The sequence below is a fragment of the Erythrolamprus reginae genome, chromosome 4, assembly GCF_031021105.1.
Source record: "Erythrolamprus reginae isolate rEryReg1 chromosome 4, rEryReg1.hap1, whole genome shotgun sequence".
Lineage (NCBI taxonomy): Eukaryota > Metazoa > Chordata > Lepidosauria > Squamata > Dipsadidae > Erythrolamprus > Erythrolamprus reginae.
Window position 1 is genome coordinate 48,216,968 of NC_091953.1, and position 26,101 is coordinate 48,243,068.

Here is a 26,101-nt window from a genome sequence, read left to right on the forward strand (position 1 = left end):
GCAGACAGAATGCCCTTCCACTGAGTTCCCCCTCCTCCTCATCCACTTCTGCACATCATGGTCCAGAACAGAACAAGGTAGGGGGGCAGAGGTGGTCTTACTTGTGTAGGGAGGATGGAGAATGTCACTCAGCAGAGGGATAGTCTGTCCGTTCCCCTTGCCTTCAGTTGCTGCAGCTGATTCATCGAGGTCCAGGCCCAGTAGCATGCAACTCTCCACTGAGCCCGGATGAATCGGCTGCAGCAGTGGAGGGCGATGGAAACACACAGATTGCCCTTCTGACAAATGACATACTTCCTCTGCCCCTCCACTGAGTGACATCCTCCATCCTCCCTGCACAAGTAAGATCACCTCCCCCTGCCCCCCTCCCTCATTCTGTTCCAAACCGCAATGTCTTACCTGTGCAGAAGTGGATGAGGAGAAGGAAGGATCTCACTCAAAGGAGGGGCACTCTATCTGCTCCCCTTGGATTGGCAACAGACAATTCATCCTGCACATGCGCAGGAAGGTGAAGGGGTGCATGCATGTGCACGTGATTCTCCCGCAGGCTGCCCTTTACTGCCCACACACACTTATTTTTCTTGACGATCTCAACCTACCTCAGGTTAACTGGACCCTAAATGAATATTCAACCTAACCCATATACTCAACCTTTATAATGCTATTACTAATCTAGGGCTTGAGCAACTAGTAATAAACAATACTAGACTCAGCAATTGTCTTGATCTCATCTTCTGCTACAGTTTACACTCAATTTATGGACTACAAATAATAGAGCCCTTTTCCAACAATGACCACAGCATGATTGACTTTTGTCTCAATACACGTCTTTACAAAATGACCACAAAAATAGGATAATCAATTATAACCGTAAAAAAGCCAACTATAATATCAGAAATGCTAACTTCTCATTTCTTGATTGGCATTCATTATTCTCTGACTTTAATACTGCTAATGTTTACTACAATATATTTTTGCTCTAAATGCAAAAAGTAATTAATTAAATTATAATTATCACCAAAACCAAGAAAAACAAATTACCGATAAAATCCAAACAAAGAGAGATCCTTTTTGCAGAAAAACAAAAGTGGCTACGTTATTAACTTTAAAAGTTTCTGCAAAAATCTATGTCACTAATTAAAGACTAAATGCACCAATTATCACATCAATCAAGAAGAAAACCTTCTGTGCACAAAATCAACACGTGCCTTCTATAATTTTGTAAACACAAGCTCAAAGACTTGAGATCCATCCCAACCCACAAAGGACCAAATGGTAAAGAATATAATGATGAAGCCATTAAAGCCAACCTCTTTAACAACATTCTTCTCTGTCTTTGTAAACAGCAATGGCTCATGCCCAGTATTTCCTAGTTGCATCACAAACAACTGCAACAATCCAACACAAATTGATTTGACAGAAGATAATGTTGGAAAAGCATTCCAAAACCTAAAACCAACTCTATCTATTAGACATGAGGATCTATATGCATATTTCTGATTATGTTAAACTGTTCAATACCACCGACAACACTTCTACCCTTCAAAAAGACTTAGACGATATATCACAATTGTCTGATAACTGGCAACTTCAAATCTCAACCAGCAAATACTTTGTCTTACACATTGGCAAAAAGAATCAGAACATAAAATACAACCTTAAAATACATCTACAAGGTCATGACCTTGTAGATGACCCCACTCTGTCAAAGATCTTGGAATACTCATATCTAATGACCTAAGTGCCAGAGCCCATTGTAACAACATTGCCAAAAATATACTAACAGTTTTTAACCTAAGTTTGCCTAGCTTCTTCTCTGGCAATATTATACTGCTAACCATAGCATACAAAACATTTGCTAGACCAATTCTCAAATACAGCTCACCCGCACTGCATATCAGACAATATAATTCTGAGTCCAGAAATATTTCACAAGAATAGTCCTCCACTCTTCTACTCACAACAGAATACTTTATTCCACCAGACTTGAAATTTTGGCTTAAATAACTTAGAACTATGGTACCTTTGATCTCATCTAAATATAGTTCACAAAATCATGCACCGCAATATCCTACCTGTCAATAAATATTTCAGCTTTAACCGCAACAATGCACAAGCGCAAAATAGATTCAAACTCAATGTAAACTACTTGAAACTAGACTGCAGAAAACATGACTTCAGCAACAGAGTGATCAATGCCTAGAATGCACTACCTGATTCTGTGGTTTCTTCTCCAAACCCCAAAAACTTTAACCTTAGAATGTCTACTGTTGACCTCATCCCATTCCAAAGAGGTCTCTAAGGCGTGCATTAGTGCACCAGTGTGCCTACCATCCCTGTCCTACTGTCCTCATTTATCTGCATTTACTTTGTTTATGTTTATACCAGTGTTATTGTATGCACAGAGTAATCCTTGTTTACCTTGTGAACACCCATAAACATTAAGATTGAGATTAGTGAATAATTACTCATCCACACACAGATATATTAACTTGAAGTTTATTTTGAAAAATAACATATTCCCATAAACAGTCTAAAGTCACACACATATAAGTCAAAATAACAGTCCAAATATTACCAACACCTCATACACAGATAAACTTTAAGCTCCCCAATCAGGTAGCTTCCTATAACCCTATATTTTTTTTCTGTTTTATATTAGTTGTGTCTCCTTAAAAGTTGCAGTACATAGGCTAGGCATTAAAGTAAATTATAAATCTATTTTAATTTAGACATCTACTCTCAAGGCTTGCCACTGTATCTTATAAACATGAGAACAGCTCTTAATACATGATCTGAAATGCTTTTATTTTTCTCATTCTTTCATACAGTTCAATGTTCTACAACAGGTATAACTTACTCTTGTTTACTTTCAATATGTTTTTAAGAAACCAAACTGATGGTCACGCTTGCTTTTATGTTGTTTTGAAAGTCTTTCCCCAAGCATATTAAATGTTTCTCTATACCAGTAGACTGCTTTTTAAATTGTTTATCCTTGAAAGTACTTGATCCAATTTTATGCCCATAGCTGCAATTGTGCTTTAGTCTCAACTCATCAGGCTAAAGTATTTTTTTCTCTCCCAAGGTTATAAAATAGTTTAGCCTGGCTGAGGCAAGTATGGTGCTTGAAATATCAGCATTTTATCTTTCATTACTGATCTTTTCAGATTTTCTCATTCCAGAACATTTTTTCCTGCATTATTTATTTATTTATTACAAAATGATAGTATTTGCAAGATGTATAATGAGAGATTACAGCCTTTAGCCAAAATTGCAGTTTTACTGTGTTCTGTACATTAAAAAGGACTGTGAAGTTCAGTCGGAATATTCCTATCTTTTCCCCTATGGGGTTACTTTTCTCATATTAACTTTTATTATCTGACAGTAGAAGCAAAAAGGATATCAGCATTCTTGGAAGAAGATTCCAACTCGATTACCATTTTGTGAATTCTGATAATAGTCATATTGATATGAATACTATTAATAATGTAAATTTTTGCCAATTCCTTAGGCTAGGAGAAAAACTTCAAAGACCAAATAGAGTATAGATAAATATTTTTATTTTTAAAAAATGAAATTCTAAGTTCAGTATGCTAAAAGTGCTGAAAGTGTGCATTGCTGAAATTTATTAAGCATTACATACAGAGGATGTTTGAAATAATCAGGTATAAATAATATGCAGCTGAGGTATACCCCAGAAAACTCTATGAGTAAGTCGCCTTTTCTGCTCCAATTTCTCTTACTTTTATTTGAGTTGAATAAATATTTTATTCATATTTATTTCCTATTTATTTCAATACGAATATTGAAAATGTCTAAAGATTATCGGTAGTTTAAATTAAATTACCGTAAATGGCAATTGGCTTGTGATCTTTCGGTATACCTCTGTGTTGATGCTCCCATCTGGGTTGTGGATGATTTGCATATCCAGGAAAACCAGTTTGTTATTGGCCTTCCCCTCCATTGTAAATTGGATACCTAGGTATACAGAATTGACGATTTCCATAAACCTGGTTTTATCCTGTTTGATGATGGTGAATGTGTCATCAACATAGCGTGACCAAAACTTGGATTTGTGGGTTTTCATCACCTCCTGGAGGATTACCTCTGCAATCACCCCTGAGATTAATTATATTAGGGTAAACTTGAGCTTCTATAGTAGACAGCCATCTGGCTATTCTATGTAGTGTTTTAGTGTTTATTTGAAAGCTTATAAACTGTTTCTAGTTGTGACAGCATTAGTTACAATCCTAAACGACAAGTATTCTCATGGTTTCTAGTTCTATTATAAATTCCCCAAGTCTTATTTATATATTTATATATATAAAAATATATATTCAAAGGAAATTTGAATGTTGCAAGAAATAATGTCGAATAATACTCTTCACGTATTGATTTAGATGATCAAATACTTCAGTACTATAAACAGATATAGAGAAAATATTTGTTTGTCTTAGATGATGTAGAAAAAAATCAGGTTTACTGAAAATATATGTCAATGATATAGTTTATAGGTGTACAAATCAAGGTATTCCAATTTTACCAGTGCACTTATATTAAATTTAGCAATGACTAATAAACTATTGAATTGCATCTATATAACCTTATATTGGATTTAAGAAAGAAAAGCATGTGGTACTTACTTCACTATAAAAAAGGAATCTCAATCATATTATTTCTTAAAGAAGGTTCCATTTAATAATTTGTTAATCCAAAGCATAAACTATATTAGAACTCAAACAGTGCAATAGAGCTGACCAAAATGACAAAGAACTTAAGCCCTGTAGCAACAACAATGACACTTTATTATTAGGTGTTTCAAGCTTTACTATAAACAAAACATTAAATCTAAGTAATGTCTCTTATAGACATTAAACTGACTGGTGCAATATGTCTTTCTTTCTTTCACCTTCTCTGTCCTTCAACTCTATTTTGATTCTTCCATTCTTATAATGGTTAATATTGTCATGATGCTCACAATGTATTTGTTTCATTGTTGCTAAATGTTTTATGAATTATATGTTACAATTGAATACTGTACATTAAAAAGAAAATATGCTCAACCACCTATTCAAAGATCAACTATTGATAGGTGCTTTTTCATTTGTTTTTTTTCTTTTTTAGCCTTCCAATCCATTCAGCAAAACAACTTTGGGTTTTAAAGTATTGGGTACTTTCTCACTTGCAATGGTAAATATAAATATTTAAATTTGTTGTTATGATCTACTTCATAAAGACAAAATATTTTTACTAGCTTCTTCTAAGTGTGTTCTTCAATAGACATTGACCATTGTTTGATAAGAAGAAAACATTATACTTACTTTCTAAAAGAACTCTGGATTCATACACTGTATGTTGATTTAGAATATGTCATTTGAAGTTGTTATTCAAGGACTACAGGTACATTAAGGTTGTAATTTACTGAAATAACTGGTTTCTTCTAAATTAGCAACATTTTCTGATTTTATCATTTAATAATAGTAACAATAGGACTTTTTTTTTTAAAGTTAAGCTGGTCAAGAAAAATACAGTATATTTATTTTTATACAAAAGGCAATTTCAGGTTTTTGTACTGAAAACAATTCTATAGTTGAATGTGCAGTATATGATAAGCCTAATGTGAGATATGATATTATTTTGATTGTCACAATACAGCTTCTCTGGTTCACAATTCCAAGGCTTATTTCAGAAAGAGAAAAGTGTTTGCAAAGGCGGCCTCCAAGTCTTTTCCAAAGTCTCTTCCTACGTAGCTTTTTCTCCGGTAATATCACTCTACTAACCAGAGCATATAAAACTTTCGCCAGACCAATCTTTGAATACAGCTCATCTTTCTGGAACCCACATCGCATTTCAGACATGAATACATTAGACAGCATCCAGAGATAATTTATGAGAAAAGTCCCCCACTTCGCTACTTGCAACGGAATACCATATGCAAACAGACTTGAAATTCAAGGTTTAGAATGCTTGGAAGCTTCATCGCCTTAAGCACGACCCAAGCATTGTCCATAAAATCATCTACTACAATATCCTTCCTGTCAATGACTACTTCAGCTTCAACCCCAGATATCTTATGTGGTCTGCTTGTAGCTTCGTCCTGGGCAGATGAGTGGATGTTCTTATCTAACAGAATTGTAGTCTGACCGTGGGCATATTCCTGTGGCCCGGCCTTGGGTCTGTTCCTGTTCTCAAGGAGGAATTGTCACAAGTCATCCTACTGAATACATCCTGGGTTAGTTTAGAAAAGATATTAAAGCTTATGTTTATTCTATATAAAGTTTGTTAATACATTAACTACTTTTTTATAAAAGAGTAACTCATCATTATTTTCCTTCACTAAGTATGTCATATGATGAGCCAATGATTCAGTGGGACATGTATACCTAGCAATTCATTATTAACGTTGTGGGCATATTTTCATTATGTCTTAGTCCATAAGCTATTGTTTTAAAAACTGAGACAAAATTGGCAACAAAATTGGCATAAAGAGGCAATAATGAAAAATGTAAAATCATATGCATTATATATAAATATGTGGATATGTACTGTATGTGTATGTATATGTACAACATACATATACATATTCATATACAGGGGTAGATTCCAACTTACCTTGCTGCTGGTTCACTCCCACCCATCCTGCATGGGCACACCTCGTGTGTGTGTGTGCATGCGCAATAATGAAAAATCTTTTTAAAATAATAATCAAAAAACAAAGCTGAAAAAAAGATGCCGACCACACGCACAGTGCTGGAACTTTGCTTCTATGCATGCTTAGAAGGAAATAAAAATTTAAAACTCCCCTCTCCTCCCAAAAAAGATGGTGGTACCCACAGAAAAGCACTGACCGATCCAGGTCAGTGACATCATTGTGACATCACCAGCTGGCCGCTACTGGTTTGGACGAACTGGTACAAACTGAGAAGAACCTACCCCATTTATATACATATAACATCAATCACCCAGCCATCGTTTTGGAAAAACAATCTTTTATACCTTTCTTGAGCTTTGTTTTTCACTTCAATAAGGTGCTAGAATTAATTTTCTCTTTAGCTCCTCTTTTTTTCTTTTTTTTTTGGGATGTGAGTATTGGGCATTTTTCAGTTTACTATTTTAGTTGAAGACAGTTTTGACATTTTAAGTCTGCCAGGCAATAATCATTTTGACTTTGTGTTCTGTTTGAGTATTATATGTATTTGCTAAATTGAAAAATGTTAAGTTTGTGTTAAGATTCTTTATAGAATGGCAAATAGAAATAAAACTTATGTAGGGTTTTTTGCTTCCATAGAGTTAATTTCAGTTTGAAATATTCTCAGTTTTCTACTGCTGTGTAACTAGTAATTTGTGATGCATCTTATGAAGAGACAAAGAGAAAGAAGCTAACTATATGTGCAGTATACTTCAAATATATGTTCCAATGTTGTTCTGTGTTTTAGCAATTGTCACTTGGCTCACCAGTTGCTTTCAGAATTGGTGGAGAAAGATTCCCTTTTTACTGCTTCCATACCACCATAGCCAAATTTCCATGAGAGCTCAGACTGTGAAGAAAGACAATGTAAGAAGGGAGAACAGCTCTGAAAACCTTATGGAGAAGGATAGGAGAGTAATGTAGGAGATGACAAGGCTGAGCCAGAGAGCAGGGTCAAATGCATTATGAGACCCTAAGCTCCCATAAGAGACTTAAGTCCAGCATTTCTTGATGTTCATTGACTTACCTAGAGCCATTTTTTCCCCACCATTAGTAGATCAGATCCTTGTGTTTAGATACCATGTAATAAACTTGAAGTGCTTTTAAGTAAACTCCTTTTTCTGGTAACTACTGGAAAAATTTAAAGCTTTATTCCCATTTTACTTGGACCATTGTCAACAGCACAGTGTGACCATCAATGCCATTCAGGCTTTATCTGACAAACCCAATGAAATAAATGAAATAAAACATCACGGTATTTTATCTGAAAACACTGATTATTGGCATGCAGAAACATCTTGTAAATAAATACTCAGTAAGAGATCTTAACACTACCCTTATACATCTAATTTACAGAAATGTTTGTATATGTATAGTAATGATCCACATGAGATATATTCTATACAAAATATTTTGTAAAGTCAGGCTTGCAAATATTATAATAGTGATCTTAGCATTCATTTCCTGGTCTTTAAAACAGGCATCTTTATCCAACATAATAACGCCGGCTGACTTACCGGCCCCACGGCGATGTTGCTGAAGGGCCGGGCAGACTCGGACCCTTCAGATGGCGGCCGCCATCTTGTTTTCGGCCGAAATCTCGCGAGACGAGATTTCGGCCGGGAATGCCCTGCCCACGTGGCTGGGCATGACGCCAGGTCTGGGCGGGGCCTGCTGGCCCTATTTAAGGGGCAGCAGGCCGGGAAACAGCCTTTTCGCCCGGACCTGGTTGCCTGAGCAGACACTCCTTGGTGCTGCTCGGCCGCCATTTTGTGTCTCCCTCGTGTTGCGGCCGCCATTTTGTGGCCTACCGAGGGGGCGAAAAGTGCTTGGAAGACTTCTTGCTTTTACTCCTTCACCGGAGCTGTTTGCAGCGATCCCCCTCGGGCCCGAGGGGGACTGGTAACCTCCTCCCGGCTGGGAGGAGGGCGCGGTGGGGGTGTTGGGTTTGGGCCCCCGGTCTTGGGCGGGGGGGTGTTCCTGGTTGCAGGCCTCTAAGGCCTGCCTGTGCAGGGAGGTTTTCCATCTTAATAATACATTATCAATAAATACTGTGCAATATATAGATATATCATTGAACTGTTATACCCAATACAGGGGTTAATAGGGGTAGCAGGGGCTCCCAGGCCCTAGGTAGGGCCCTGTGGGGGGAGTTGGGCCTGCCATTCGTGCTGTGGGTTTCGGCCTAGGTGGTTTTTAGTGGCTTATTGCTTACCTAAGGGGAAAGTGTGATGGCTCCTAAGAAGAGGCCTGCCACTGCTCCTATGGCTCCGCCAGCAGCGCGCCCCAGGAGGGCCCTTAGGCCTTCTGCCCGGGCCCGGGCCAGCAGGGAGGGGACTGCTGGGGTGGTCCCTGAACAGGGGGGGGTGGTCTCGGTGCCTCCTGCCCCTCAACCTGATTTTTCTCCTGCTATGTCTTGGGCCAGGGTGTTGGAGAGGCTCGATGAGCTCGAGCAGTGGAGGAGCGGTGCGGTCCACGGAGTGTCCAGCGATCAAGTGCCTGCGGCGTTGGGGAGAGATCCGGCGGCGGCCCAGGCTGGGCAGCCGGCTCCGTTCGGACGGCAGGCCTCTGCAGGGCCGATGGCGGCTTTCCCGGGCCCCACACCATTGGGCCCCCCGTGGATGTCTTCAACCCCGTACGGGGCAGGTGAGGCTGCACCACACACCACATCTCTGTCTTTTCTTCCTCCCCCCGCCCCGGGTTTTCCCCCGGCGGGGGTCGGGAGTGGGTCCAGCTTTTTGGGGTCCCCCGCGGGCACCTGCGGGCAGGTGTGGGCTCCGCCGGTTCCTCCTCCGGGGCCGCCGGCGGCCAGCGCTGCTCCGTTGTCTGGGACGGGTCCTGCGGGGACACCAGCGGTGCCAGGGGCAGGGGGGTGGGTTCCTCCGGCCCCTCCTGTCATGCCCCCGCTCCCGGTTTTCCCCTACCCCCATGGGGCGGGTGTTTTTGGTGTGGCGGCCAACTCGGTATGGGACCCCTTCGCTTGTATTAAAGCGGGGGCCATACCGTGCGGGCTGCCGTCCACCCCTCTAGGATGCCACCTTCACCCGTCGGTCAAGGAGGCTATTTGGCGGGGCGAATACGTCGATCTTTTTTCGCTTTTGAACCGCGAGGTTCCCAAGCAGGAGAAAGAGATTGTCCCGGGGGAGAAAACGAAGAAGACCAAGGTAACGAAATGCTTCAGCTCCTGGCTGTATGCCTTTCTTACCTATGGGTCGGTAGTGATCCAACGGCAGCCGGCTATGGCCTCTGCCATGTTTAAGTATATAGACTTAATTGCCAGGGCCCATTTTGAATATAAGGGCACCATCTGGCGCCATTATGATAAGGGTTTCCGCATGAGGATGTCTGTGGAGCCCAACTTGCCGTGGGATATGGTGGTCCCGGACCTGTGGTTCCGGGCCACGCATATGTCCGGGAAGGAAGGGTGTGAGCGCACGGATAGTGGGCACTTTATGGAGGAGGAGCCCGGCGCGGCTTCGCCGGCCAAGGCGACTCCTGGTGTGGCTGGCAAGGGGGCCTCGCCCGCTTGTCATGAGTTTGCTGCAAAAGGGGCGTGTTTTCGTCCCTTTTGTAAATACAAGCATGCCTGCGGGAATTGTGGGGGGTCCCATGCAGCTTCAGTCTGTCCCCGCCCCAAGAAAGGGGCGGAGAAGAAGGGCGGGGGTCCAGGAAAACCTCCCCCACCAGCTGGGGGAAAAGGGGCCCAGCCCAATTAATGTTTCTGTACTTGAGGGTTGGTTGATCGACTACCACCCTCGCCCGAGAGCCGAGTTGCTCTTGAGGGGCTTCTCCGAGGGATTTAGGATCCCTTATGTGGGTATTAGGAGGGCCTTCATGTCCGACAACCTCAGGTCGGTTGTCGGACATGAAGATATTGTACGGGCTAAGATTCGAAAGGAGGTGGCTGAGGGCAGGGTCCTTGGGCCCTTCCCGGAGCCGCCCTTTCCGAATCTTCGTGTGTCCCCCTTAGGTGTGGTCCCCAAAAAGGCGAGTGGTGAATTTAGGTTGATTCACCATTTGTCTTTTCCAAAAGGGGAGTCAGTGAATGACTTCATTCCTGACGAGCTTTGTTCCGTCCGGTACGCATCCTTTGATGCGGCCGTGGCTATGGTTAGGGAGTGTGGGGTGGGAGCCCTTATGGGTAAATGCGACATTAAGTCGGCATTTCGGCTCCTCCCCATTCACCCAGGCGACTTCGAGCTGCTGGGCTTCCATTTCGAAGGTGGGTTTTATGTGGATAGGGCATTGCCGATGGGCTGCTCTATTTCCTGCTCCCTCTTTGAGAGCTTTAGTACCTTCCTCGAGTGGGTGCTCAGGAGGCGGAGTGGCCTGGGGTCTGTCGTTCATTACCTTGATGATTTCTTGGTGGCCGGGCCTGCGCAATCAGAGCAATGCTTTGCTTTGATGCGGGACTTCGAAGCCCTTTGTGCTCAATTGGGGGTGCCTTTAGCCTCCGAGAAGACCGAAGGCCCTGCCACCAGGATTACCTTCCTGGGTATTGAATTGGATTCAGTGGAGCAATCTTCCAGATTGCCCCTGGATAAGTTGATTAAGATCAGGTCCAAACTTGAGGCGGTCCTGGGCTGCAGGAAGGTTACTCTTCGGCAGCTCCAGGAGTTGGCTGGGATTCTTAATTTTGCCTGTCGGGTAGTGGTGCCTGGTAGGGCTTTTTCTCGCCGGTTGTATGATGCGATGAAGGGGCTGAGTTTGCCCCACCATCGTACCCGCTTATGTGCAGGGGTCAGGGCTGACCTCTGCGTGTGGCGGGAGTTTTTGGAACGTTTTAATGGGTTGTCGTTTTGGCGGCAGGAGCTTCTTTTGGAAGCGGAGCTGCAGCTGTGTTCCGACGCCGCAGGGACTTGCGGTTTTGGGGTAGTGTTAGGTGACCAGTGGTGCTGGTCGGCATGGCCTCCGGAATGGAGTGCCTGTTCGTTGGTTAAGGACCTAACCTTTTTGGAGCTTTTCCCCTTAATAGTGGCCTTAGAGCTCTGGGGGGAGCAGTTCAGGGATAAGACTGTGCATTTTTGGTGTGACAATCTAGCGGTTGTCCATGTTGTGAACGCCCTGTCCTCTAAGAGTGACAGGGTGATGCGGCTTGTCCGCCATTTTGTGCACAGGTCCTTGTCTTTGAACGCCTTGTTTTTGGCTAGGCACGTCCCTGGTTTAGATAACGGGGTGGCTGACGCCTTGTCCCGTGGTCAGTTGTCCAGGTTTCGGACCCTGGCCCCGTGGGCCCGAGAGTCGCCGGAGGTGTTTCCAGCCCACCTGTGGAGCCTGGGCGGGCTCTCGAGAGCTGGAGAGACGAGGCCTCCAGGGCGATCGCCTTATCGGTAGCTCCTAGTACCCTGCGAGCTTATCAGCGTGCAGGTAAGGAGTTTGGGGATTTCAGGCTGGGTAAGGGTTACCCCCATTGCTGGCCTGCCCCGGTTGAGCACCTAGCTGAATTCTGTGTCCTGCTGAAGGGGCGTGGCCTTTCAGTGAGGACTATCAGGGCTAGGTTAGCCGGCCTCGCCTTTCTGTCCAAGGCGGGGGGGGTTGGTGATTTTACGGGTGATTTTCGCATCCGGAGGATGCTGGAGGGTTGGGTGAGGGAGCGACAGGGGTTTCCCGCTGACACTCGTCGGGCCCTGACGGTTCAGCAGCTGTCTCTGATTAATCAGATGTTTGGCAGTCTGTGCGCCTCTCCTTACGAGGCTCGGCTGTTCAGGGCAGCGACTTGCGTTATGTTTTTCGGGGCCCTCAGGGTCAGCGAGGCAATGGCCTCCTCGCAGTCTGACTCGTCGCTCCACGCCTTCCAGCTCGCTGATCTGTCCTTTAGACAGGGGGGTGTCTCTCTTTTGGTGAGACACTCCAAGACAGATCAGTTACACAGAGGGGTTAGACTTGAACTTAGTGCAGCCACCGATAAGTCTGTTTGCCCGGTGGCTGCTTTGCAGCAATTTTGTGTTTTGCGTGGGTCAGGGTGTGGGTACCTTTTTATACACCAGGATGGTTCCCCCCTGACCCGGTATCAATTCTGGGCGATAGTGTCTAAGGCTATGTCTCAGGTAGGCATGGATCCCGCCGGCTATGGAACGCATTCGTTCCGTATCGGCGCCGCCACTAGCGCGGCACTTTCTGGTCTCCCGGCCCAACGGATTCAGGAGATCGGCCGCTGGCGGTCAGCGGCATATTTGGGTTATGTCAGGCCCGCTGAGGATCCGGGGCAGGGTTTAGGCTAGGTAACCTCTCTGTGTGTGTCCTCTTCCAGGTTCCCAGTCCAGGCAGAAACCGACGGCGCTGCTGTGTGGCCACAGCATGGTCTTCTGGGCCGGCCGCTCAGCAGCCAGAAGTGCCATCGGGACCCAGCTGTCGTTGGGACGGTGGGTCAATGTTGTTTGGATGGGCCGGAGGGGTATGCGGTGGGAGGGCCTCCTACCGACGCTGCTGGGTACGCAGCATCTCAGGGCGGTACCCGGCGCTGCTGGGCGGGCGGCTACCCAGGGTCGCGCCCAGATGGGACTGGGTGGTCGGCAGCCCATAGCCGCACCCAGATGGCTGGTCTTGCACCTTGGTGGCAATGACCTATGCCTGCTTGGCGGTCTACCATTGATCGTCCAGGCGCGCGAAGACCTGCGGCGGCTTCGCACGGCATGGCCCACCACGCAAGTGGTGTGGTCAGAGATCCTCCCACGGATCGTTTGGAGGGACGCCATTTCCCTTAGGGCCATCCACCGGGTTAGACGTAGGGTGAATAAGGCCGTGGGAAAGACTGTCAAAGAATTAGGGGGGATTGTAGTTGCCCATCCCCTCATCACTGTAGATCGGCCGTGGCTTTACCGGGCCGATGGCGTTCACCTGTCAGAACAGGGGAACGCCATTTTCTTACAGGACCTGCAGAGGTCTCTGCGTGAGCTGGCGCAGATAGAGGGGGGAGTCGGGGGGCCAAGATAGAGATCTGACCCCCGCTCCGTGGCAGGTTTAGGGGCGGAAATCTGGGTGGTTTCAGCAACTGCGCGTTCTCCCTTGGGCATCTTTGGGGATGATTGACAGGTTCTCTCCAAGACCATGGTGGGTGCTACCTGCGCTCTTGGGGGGAACCTGTCTTTGGGTCCCGCTATTGAAGTCCCAGGGTAGGGGTGAGCCGGCGGGACCCCCCTCATGCGAGTGTATGGCAGGGTCTCAGGTGAGGGAGAGGTCCCTCACCTGGACCAGCATCGATTACGCCCATAGTTGCCCAGGAATGTTGACCTTTTACGTCATTTCCGCCCCGGAAGTGTTTGTTTGACCCTGCAGGTCCATTTGGTTCCGGGTCATAGTTAAGTATGTTGATTATGCAAATTTATGCTAATTTATGCTAATTTAATTAATAAATTATGCAAATTTATTATAATAAAAATGACCCAAGTTTAAATCCAGCTCTTGTGTCCGAGTCGTTACTCCGTCTCTTCTGCAATAACGCCGGCTGACTTACCGGCCCCACGGCGATGTTGCTGAAGGGCCGGGCAGACTCGGACCCTTCAGATGGCGGCCGCCATCTTGTTTTCGGCCGAAATCTCGCGAGACGAGATTTCGGCCGGGAATGCCCTGCCCACGTGGCTGGGCATGACGCCAGGTCTGGGCGGGGCCTGCTGGCCCTATTTAAGGGGCAGCAGGCCGGGAAACAGCCTTTTCGCCCGGACCTGGTTGCCTGAGCAGACACCCACCCGCCCTTCCCTATTTTGCAGTGTGCCTAGGGGTCGCCTGCGGGGGCCGAATGGGAATTTTTTGCAGCTTTGCCCATTAGGCCAGGCTGTTTTTTCGCCCATTCCACACTGGGGAGATGGATGTGCGGTTAGGGGGTGTTCGCATTTAATTAGGTTAATTGGCTTACCTCTGGTCATTGGGTAGGCAGGTTAGGGGCGGAAATCTGGGTGTTTTCAGCAACTGCGCGTTCTCCCTTGGGCATCTTTGGGGATGATTGACAGGTTCTCTCCAAGACCATGGTGGGTGCTACCTGCGCTCTTGGGGGGAACCTGTCTTTGGGTCCCGCTATTGAAGTCCCAGGGTAGGGGTGAGCCGGCGGGACCCCCCTCATGCGAGTGTATGGCAGGGTCTCAGGTGAGGGAGAGGTCCCTCACCTGGACCAGCATCGATTACGCCCATAGTTGCCCAGGAATGTTGACCTTTTACGTCATTTCCGCCCCGGAAGTGTTTGTTTGACCCTGCAGGTCCATTTGGTTCCGGGTCATAGTTAAGTATGTTGATTATGCAAATTTATGCAAATTTATGCTAATTTAATTAATAAATTATGCAAATTTATTATAATAAAAATGACCCAAGTTTAAATCCAGCTCTTGTGTCCGAGTCGTTACTCCGTCTCTTCTGCAACATGATGCCATGTTTAGCAGCCATATGATTCTGGATGTTTATTTTACTTTGTTTATTTCTTTTGTCAATCTTATATTAGATAACACATATAAGTATATACATAATTTGAATACATGAAATGAATAAAAGTAAAAGGGAATGTTAGGACAGGGACGGTAGATACGCAGGTGCACTTATGCATGTCTCTTACAGACCTTTTAAGAATGAGGTGAGGTCAACAGTATACAGTCTAAGGTTAAAATTTTGGGGGTTGGCAATGAAACACAGAGTTAGATAGTGTGTTTCAGGCATTGAACACTCTCCTGTTGAAGTCATATTTTTTGCAATCAAGTTTAGAGCAGTTCACTTTAAGTTTATAGCTATTTTATGCTCATGTATTGTTGTGGTTGAAGCTGAAGTAGTTGTGGACAGGTAGGACACTGTAGCAGATCATTTTATGAACTATGCTTAAGTCATACTGAAGGCGGTGTAGTTCTAAGTTGTCTAAGCCCAGAATTTCAAGTCTAGTGGTATAAGGTGTTCTGTTGTGAGCAGAGGAGTATAGTATATTTCTCGTGAAATCTCTGGGAACGTTCAATTGTATTAATGTCCAATATGTACTGCACGTTCCAGACAGAGCAGTTATATTCAAGAATTGGTCTAGCAAATTTTTTGTATGCTCTGGTTACTGGTGTAATATTACTGGAGAAGCTATGCAATATTAGGTTTACAACTCTTAATTTTGGCAATGTTGTTACAGTGGACTTTGACACTTAGATCATTATATATGAGTACTCCAAGGTCATCTTCAAAGTTGTATTTTGTGTTCTGATTCTTTTTGCCAGTGTAATACAGACATTTATTGGTTGAGATTTTGAGTTGCCAGATGTTTGACCATTCTGACAGAAAGTCAAGGTCTTTTTGAAGGATAGCATTATTGTCAGTATGTTAAATAGTTTCACATCTTCGGCAAAGAGTACACAGTTGCTTATAATATGATCGTAAAAGTCATTTATGTAAATTATAAAGAGTTTTGGTCCTAAAACTGTGCCTTTGGGACCCCACTGTTAATAGGCACAGCATTTGATAGGGCACTCCCTATTTTGCCCACTTGTTGTCTGTTTGATAAAATGCAGTTATCCAATTATGTAGGGGCCCAGAGATACCCTAGGATTCTGTGTAACTGCCACAAACCTTAATTTATCTCCCTATTCCTTTCTTTTGAACATATTTCATTGTCTGACTTTAGTAAGGCCAGGAAAACCAGAGACAAAATAATTAGGAAATTTTAAGCTTTAAGCTATGATTGCAAGCCAGAAACCATCAGAGTGGAAGATAGCCTCTTAAAAATAATAAAATGTTGCCTAGTGGCAGATCAACAAACCAAGAATTCAGGAAATAATGAAGTACCAAAAATAAAAGAGCTCTGAGCAATCTAGAAGATATTCTGAGTTGCCAACCAACCAACACACACACACAGACACAGAGTAATATTCCTGGAGATTTTAAATTAGGTATAAAATAGCACTGCTTGTTTAAAATTACATTTTACAAATTCAAGGTGAAGAAATTACAGATGGAATTTTGGGTAATAGCTATGATAGGATCATTGATCCCAAATACAGAGCTAGAAGTCTACAAGCAGAATAAGTAATAAGTGAATTTCCTGAATTTGTAGCAAACTATTGCACTTTCTTTTTATTAATACTAAGAAACAAGAATAACTACTTGGCCAATGTTTTGTATAATAAGAATATCTGTTTTTATGGCTTGACTGGAAATACATTATTGTAAAAAGCAGCAGGCCTTTTCTTAGCCTCAAAAGATGCCTGAAAAAATATAGATAAATTTTAGTAAAAGGTTCACAAAAATGTAAACAATTATATATGTAATAAGGAAATATTTTTTCCAATTGGTTATTGCTATTTTTAAACTTTAACAGGAAGCATATTGATAACAGAACATCTGTTAAACTAAATCTAAAATGACATATGTAGTGTGTTGATAGTGTAGTGATTAGAGTCCTGTCTTTGACATTGGAGACCAGGGTTCAAATCCCAGCCGCTAGCTATCTTATCACTAGGAGTCCTTGGGGAAAGTCCTTCTAATGGGTCATCTGCCTATCTACCAAATATGAGAACTATAAGAACTGTGAGAGTTTTGCTGGCTTGGACATTATACAGAATAACAAGATTTGCATCAAACGTAGGAAAACCAGGACAATCTGGTGATAAATGGCCTATTGGAAGAAACTATATGTGGACAAAGGAAGAAAATATGAAATTATGTAATGCTACTACAATAATAGACATAGTGAGATGTATGAAATGCATGAGAGAACTATCATTGGAAGAAGACCTAAATCCACATTAACTGAGGAGCAGAATATTTCACCATGGTGAAGTGGAAAGTACTCTCACAATTTGAGATAGACCAATTATACATCACTTCCTGGACTCAAAAAGAGCCAGAAGAACAATTAGATGTGCACCCAAGACTTGAAAATGGATCATCACTGCTTCTCCCTCCATTACCTAGCACAATAGCTGATATGAGGTATAAGATTATAGATAAACTATGAGCAACTCTCAAGAATGATTAGGAAGAAGTACCATCAAATAGTATACTCAAGCCAATGAACTGATATCCTGTAGCTGCTGAAATGCTTGGCTTTATGATCCAGGAAAACATCAAGAGATACAGTAGTTGAAGTGACTGACATTGGAAATCCTACCCGTCGCTGCACACACGTGTGCGTCCACAAGCCTTCCCCTAATGGCAGGCAAACCAAAAAATGTTCACCATCACTGGTTTATGGATTAAATCTTCACAAGTCCAAATGGAAGACTCCACAAAAATTGTTGAGAATAGCTTAGATCTTACTATGAGTGAAGTTTTTATTCTGTATATGTTCAGGTTTTTATTATTATCTCATTATGAGTAACCCACATTATTGAAAATAAAATTATGTATACATATATGAGAAATGTGAATGTGAATAGTGCAGGAAAGTAGGCTAAAGAATATATAACAACAGCAGTTCACATTCATTAAAATTATTTAAATTTGAATCAATTAAAGTATTGCCTTGGATTATATCAGGGAGTTATAAATTAATATTTAGTCATTCTTAATGAGATTGAATGTTTTTCTTGGTGACAGTATTTAAAAAGATGATAGGTGACTCTTCTCAAAATTAAAAAAAGAATCAAATTTAAAAAGAAACATGGCTTGTTCTTTCTTTCTTTCTTTTTCCTTCCTTCCTTCCTTTTTTCTTTATCTCTTTCTTTCCTTTTCTTCGCTTTTCTTCCCTTTCCTTTTTTTCTTTCACCATATCTAGAATTAACTGTTCTCCAGGATTTCTTAAAATATATGAGATATCTATATACATTTATGTACTTTTTTGTTTGTGCTCTTTTAAATAAACATTTTTAACTTAAAAGAAGGAAATATAGCTAGTAGTGAAATTACAATTAAGTGATGGACAGCACTGTATTTTAGGATAAACCAACCACTGTAAAGGAACAAATGCAAGTAGTCATTGATTCACATGATTGACAACTGACTCACATTTAAGTCAGTTGTAGTGTCCTGGTCATGTGATCACCTTTAGCAAACTTCTGACAAGGAAAGTCAATGTAGAAGCCAGATTCACTTAACAACTGTGTTACTAATTTAACAAGTGCAGTGCTTCAATTAACAAATGTGATAAGAAAAGTTGTAAAGTGGGACAAAACTCACTTAACAAATTTTTCACTTGGCAACATAAATTTTCGACTCAATTGTGGCTGTAAGTCAAGGACTATCTATAATCAATAAATATATCCCAGAATATTTCTTGGACAGCAGCCATGAAGATCTTGCATTTTCCCCCAGAAGTTATATTGTATTTCTATCTAAAAAGATCAGAATAGTGCAAACATGGTATTACCTGTGAATGTGAAAGTTAGATTTTAAAGGAGGAAGTTATAGAAACAAATATAGCAATATTTTCAAACTTTGGTATTTGAGAAGTCTCCTGAAAATTCAATCGATACCAAATAAAGCAAACAAATTAATCCAGACTTTTGATTCAAGGCAGAAGTGGCAGGGTCAAGTTGTATTATTTTGGACATATTATGCAAAGATTTAGCTCTTTTGAAAAATCTAACGCTAGAAAGAATAAAAAGGGAAAAAGAATGACTAGATGGCAAGATAGATAGACTTGATTAGAGCAGTAATGGATGTACCATTGGATGACCTAAAGGAGCAGATTGGGGAAAAATGTTCTGGAAAAGATCTATTTATGTGTTGCTAAGAGTCAATACTGATTTAATGGCACATAATAAATCAATTATGAGTGACTACTGTTGGGCCATATTCCAATGGAAGTTTTGAAATTCTTGGAATCTGAAAATCAGTTGCATACCAATGACAAGACTCTACCTCCCTTATTAGATAAACATGATAGAATCTAAGGCAGTTTATTATTTATTGCCCCAAAATCTTTCTAAAAGCAGAAGACTTTCCGATAGATAAAACTCAGCGCATTTTTGATAAGCCTTATGACTGAAAAGGCAGCAGAGTTAATACTTAAATTATTATTTTCATCTATTTTAGCTAGTTACAACTCAGAAGAAGTTGTATGCTTTATTCATATGCTTTATTCTGCCAAACATTATTTATGCTCTGCTCCTTGCAAATATAACAATTATATATACTTGTCTTATTTTATTAATTATAGCAAAGTTATAGCTATAAGCAAAAAAAATATTTGTATATGTTCGGGTTTTTATTAGACATAAATATATGTAACCTAATGACTCAATGCACTTGATATAGAATGGCTCAATGTGCCATTCTAAAGTGCCAACTTTACTGCACTTTACAATGAATGCACAATCATTCATAATCATTGTTCTTTGTAAATATGAAAATAAAACTTTGATTTATTTTAGGATTTTTAAATTTAGCAATTCTTCTTCATTACCTTTTCCTCGTGGATCTTGCTTTATGTTTCTCATGCCTGGTTTTAGGTAAGCTAATTGTTGAAATATTTGGTCCATAGCTTAGCTCTGAGTGCAACTACCACTATATTCATTTTGCTAAGAGTTGATTTTTTAATTTATTCATCATAAGCCTTCCTTAAAAGTTTTAAAAACAGCATTTCCATAAAATAACAGTGCTGTGTTTGCTTAGAAACAGCCGGCCGGTTAGAGCCGTGCGATTGGCGTCCCTATCCAAGGTTCTGATAGGGCGTTTTCCATAGTTACTTTGTAAGCGGGAAAGCTACTGTGTATTTGATTGGTTCCTGCCTCAGCCAGGGCTTGCTATATAACACTGTGTGCATTGTATGTTTCTCTAAGCCTGTACCTGCCTGCCTGCCATGCATTCCGTATTAAAGCCATCTGTTAAATAAGGCCTCCTCTGTTTTACTGGCGACGAGGATTCTCGCCATTTCTTCAAGAATTCTATGCTTGGACTCTGTACGTAAGTGAAAATGTCAGTGCAGCTTACTTTCGCCCCTTTCAATCCCCAAGGGGAGACATGGGAGTCCTATGTTGCCCGTTTCGATTGCTTCTTAATCTCCAACGGGTACACGGAAATTTCCGCAGACAGGAAAAGATCTTATTTCCTGGGGTTTTGTGGCCCCGAGATGTTCGAAACTGCCCGAGCATTGTTTGCCCCTACTTCAATCCACGATGTATCTTGGGAAGACTTTTTAAAAACCTTGCAGGATCATTATGCCCCGGCTCCATCTCGGTGTGCGAGGCGCTATAAATTTTACCAGCGGAACCAAGCAGAGGGGGAGTCTATAAATGACTATGTAGCCGCCCTGCGCCGTGCGGCACTGTATTGCGAGTTTGCTGACCTGAATGACTACCTCCTAGACAGGCTTGTAATTGGGGTGAGAGACGGTCGGCTTAAGCGGCGTCTCCTGGCCATTAGGGATTTGACATTTTAAGCGGCGTTAGCGGAGGCTCGTGCGTTTGAGCTGTCAACGCAGTCGCTGGCAGCCATGGACAGCACCGTTAATATCACCCGAAAGACTACAGTTTCCACTGATAGGGCCACCGTTCTTCCTGAGGAGGATGGCAGTCATGAAGCAGAGGAGGAGGAGGTGTGCAAATTGGCAGTGAATAGGAACCGAGACGCTCCTGTTACCCGTCCCAGGCCACCCCAGTCACCTTGTCAGGGCTGTGGGGGCAATCATCTGAGGTCCTCCTGCCCTTCCCGTGATGCCGTGTGTTGGCATTGTGGTGCCAAAGGGCACCTTTCCAGAGTTTGCCGTTCCCGCAGAGTTTCCACAGCCACGGCCCGTGAGCAACGGGAGTCCCAGAGCTTCATTCCCCGATGGCAGAAGAAATTCCCTTCAAACCGGCATGAGGATTGCAATGCTATCTATAGTCGGCCACGTTTGGCTACCACTTTTGTGAAAGAGATGTCTAGTTCAGCGGAAAAGATCTCGTTGGAGGTCCAGTTGGGCACTTCGAGGTGCCCTATGCAAGTGGACATGGGATCTGCCCATTCCTTAATTTCGTGGGCGACATTGAAGCGCTGTTTTCCAGCTATCAGCAGAGGTCGCCTGTCTCCGTGCGCTGTGCAACTGAAAGACTATCAAGGAACACCAATTCCTATTTTGCGGGAGGGTCGTTTCCCAGTCCGTTTCAAAACTTTTGCGGGCAATTTGCCTCTTATTGTAATTAATGGGCCTTTCTCTAATCTTTTAGGATTGGACTGGTTCAAGGCTTTGGGACTCTCAGTGACTGGGGTAAATACTGTCAGTGATATGGGAAGGTTTGAGGTCCTGGCGCGGGAGTTTCCAACAGTATTTGATGGTCAGTTGGGCTGTTATACGGGAACCCCGATTTCATTCGGTTTGAATCCGCAAGAACCAGCGGTTCGTTTAAAAGCCCGCCGGGTGCCCATTCCCCTCCGGCCGAAAGTGGATGAGGAACTGGACAGACTGATTGCCCAGGGGGTGCTAGAACCGGTGGATCAGGCAAAATGGGAAACCCCGGTGGTCATTGCTTTTAAGGGGGATGGGGGAATTAGGCTGTGTGGGGACTATAAATGTTCCATTAACAAAGCGTTGGCACACCACTCATATCCGTTGCCAGTGGTGCAACAGCTGCTGCACACCTTGGGAAAAGGTAGGGTGTTCGCGAAGCTTGACCTATCTCAGGCTTATCAGCAGCTTCCCATTGACCCCCTAGTTGCAGAAGCGCAGTCAATCATCACCCATCGGGGGGTATTCAAGTGTCACTGCTTACAATTTGGGGTCTCCATTGCCCCAGGATTATTCCAGGGCCTGATGGAAAGGTTGCTATATGGGCTCGAAGGAACTGTGCCATATTTTGATGACGTCCTAGTGTCGGGGAGTTCCACGGACGAGTTGATGGCACGAGTAAGAAAGGTTTTGTCCAAGTTCAGGGACGCGGGGCTTAAACTAAAAGAAAAGAAGTGTGTTTTTGGTGTCCCGAGGGTGGAATTCCTGGGCTTTATTGTAGATGGGGAGGGAATTCACCCCACCCCTGAAAAGACTCGGGCGATTAGGGATGCCCCCAGGCCACGTTCCAAAGCTGAGCTGCAAGCCTTTTTGGGACTCCTAAATTTTTACGCGGTTTTTATTCCGCATAAGGCATCGGTGGCCGAGCCTTTACACCGGCTTTTGGACAAGCACTCAAACTGGCACTGGGGAAGAAGGGAGGAATTGGCATTCAACGGGGTCAAGGAAATACTCTTGTCCAACAATGTGCTGGCCCAATACTCACCTGGTTTACCTTTAATTTTAACTTGTGATGCTTCACAACACGGGGTGGGCACTGTCCTCAGTCACAGACTGCCAAGTGGAGCCGAAGCCCCTCTGGCATTTTTCTCTCGCACATTGGCTTCGGCGGAGAGAAATTATGGACATATCGACAAAGAGGCGCTGGCACTAATTGCGGGGGGTCAAGCGGTTCCACGATTACTTATATGGGAGGCATTTCGAATTAGTTACAGACCACCAACCATTGCTGGGGCTTTTATCAGGCAGCCGTCAAAGTCCGGTAGTCCTTTCACCCAGGATGTCACGTTGGATCGTCTTCCTAGCGAACTACAATTATACGTTATCCTATAAGCCAGGACGCCACATAGCACACGCTGATGCCCTGAGCAGATGCCCGCTGCCAGATGTTCTCGTCGACCCTGCTCCGGCGTGCTCCGTGTTTGCTCTATCTGAGAACACTATTCCTATTTCGGCAACCGAAGTAGCGGGAGTAACTGGTCGGGATGCCATTCTGTCCCAAGTAAGGCAATGGGTGTTAAGAGGATGGCCAGTTACAGCCCCCGCATATGTTTTTGTCCCATTTTTCAGGGGTCAATCAGAGTTCTCTGTAGAGAAGGGGGTGGTGCTGCGAGGAAGTAGGGTGGTTATTCCAGAAGCCTTGCACAGCCCGGTGCTGGCATTATTACATAGGGGTCACCCTGGCATAGTGCGCATGAAGAGCTTAGCTAGGGACTATGTTTGGTGGCCGGGGTTGGACAAGGCGGTAGAGCTAAGAGTAGCTGGATGTGCAGCGTGCCAGGAAAGTCGCCCTTTCCCTCCTCGAGCTGAGCCGCTGGTATGGGAGCCGCCAGCTGGACCTTGGGCTCGTATTCACATTGACTTAGCCGGTCCCTTTATGGGACAGACCTTCCTGATAGTCGTGGATGCCCACTCGAAATGGGTAGAGGTGGTCCTGCTCAGATCTACCTGCGCTCAGGCTATCATAGACGCCCTACTGACTTTATTTGCCACGCATGGGTTCCCCGACCTTCTCGTTTCGGACAACGGTCCCCAGTTCACAGCGGTGCAGTTTGAGTCATTCTTAGCATCTGCTGGCATCAGACATGCATTAAGCTCGCCTTGGCATCCGGCCAGTAATGGCCAGGCGGAACGGGCAGTTAGGTCTGTAAAAGACGCCCTTAAGAGGATGCCACAAGGTTCTTGGCAGGAAAGGCTAGCAGATTTGTTGCTAGCGCAACATTCCACCCCCTGTGTGGCCACGGGTAAGACCCCAGCCGAACTTTTGATGGGTCGCAAGCTCCGCATCGTTCTTGATAGACTGCACCCATGGTACTCTCAAACAGTGCAGTGGCCAGTAACCCCGACCCGGCAGGTAAAAATTGGAAACACTGTTTTTGTCAGGTCTTACTCAGGAGGACGGAATTGGGAAAGGGGAACAGTAAGCAGAGAGCTGGGGCCTCGATCTTTTGAAATCGAACTGGCAGACGGAAGGGTTTGGAAGAGGCATTTAGACCAGATGCGGATCGACAGGGCGAGCGATCTCCAAAGGGAAGGAGATGGTGAGCAGGCGGGATCAGCTCACAGTCAGTTTCAGCTGCCCGTAAGACTGTCAAGGGAAAACGCCTCCTCAGAGTCACTAAGGGGAGAGGAAGTTCGGGATTCAGAAGAGGGAGTGCAAGAATCAAATTCGGAGAGGATTTCCGAGCAGGCGGTCATGCCTCGGCGCTCCGAGAGAGTGCGCTACAAACCGGCATATTTAAAGGACTATGTATGTGTCAATCAAGGGGTTAGGAGTGCTGTGTTTGCTTAGAAACAGCCGGCCGGTTAGAGCCGTGCGATTGGCGTCCCTATCCAAGGTTCTGATAGGGCGTTTTCCATAGTTACTTTGTAAGCGGGAAAGCTACTGTGTATTTGATTGGTTCCTGCCTCAGCCAGGGCTTGCTATATAACACTGTGTGCATTGTATGTTTCTCTAAGCCTGTACCTGCCTGCCTGGCATGCATTCCGTATTAAAGCCATCTGTTAAATAAGGCCTCCTCTGTTTTAAACAGCCCATTTTTATTTTATCTAAACAAATATATAAATTGGTATTATAACTGATAGAAATGTCAATGTTTACTATATAATATAACATTAACCTTTCTGTAGAAGGAATATCAAATTTTATTGTACTGATGTCAAGAATATTGCTTGATTGTACTGTATCTGTGTAGTGACATGGATGTGTGAAATTATCTCAGTGTTGAGGCATTTTTACATCTCACCAATAGTGAAAGGGATGCTACAAGATAATTTTTGCTTTTCTACTGATAACAGATTTTCAACCAGTTATCTTTCTCCTCTAATGTTCCTCAGGTAACATTCCTACACTCTAGAACTGATTAAACAGAACATATACCCACTGAAAGGTGGGAGGTGACTTATTAAAAGCCAATATTGACAGTTAGATTTACTTGTAGCATCTTTATTTCTTAGGAGAAGGCAAAACAACGATAACTGTATTAAAATAAATCAGTAGAATATATTTATTTATTTGTTTGTTTGTTTGTTTGTTTGTTTGTTTGTTTGTTTATTTATTTATTTATTTATTTATTTATTTATTTATTTATTTATTTATTTATTATTTATTTATTTATTTATTTATTTATTTATTTATTTATTTATTTATTTATTTATTTATTTATTTATTTATTTATTTATTTATTTATTTATTTATTTATTTATTTATTTATTTATTTGATTTGTATGCCGCTTACAACATGTTAGCAATAGCACTTTTAAACAGAGCGAGCATTTACACTATATTTAAACAGTATAGGTCAGAGGTCAGGAACCTGTGGTTCCAGTGCCACATGCAGCTCTTTGAGTCCTCTGAAGCAGCAGAAAGCAAAGGCTTCCTTACGCACAAATGTAGCATGAAGGCAGGTACAGGGCCACTTCGCTCCTACACTCTTCTCCCCTTATCCTCTTGTGACCCTCTGTTTAGCCATGTTTATTTTTACATGAAAGGACCGCCCTTTTCTTGCAGTGCCGCTGCGGTGTCCTTTTTCATAACAATAACAATGTTTATTTTTACGTGAAGATCTCTCTTTGAAGGAGCTGGGGAATCCCTCCCACGAAGAGATTCCTGGGGCGGAGCTTTGACGTCACCGGCAGGTTGCTAAGGACACCAAGGTGATCACTTCCTGGATTCTATGGAATCCAGGAAGTGATCACCTTGGCGTCCTTAGAAACCTGCCGGTGATGTCAAAGCTCCAAATGCCGAATGCAACCCCAAACTTTGCCCAAAGTTTAAAAAAAATTTGGGTTCATGTTCGGCATACCGAACACCACAA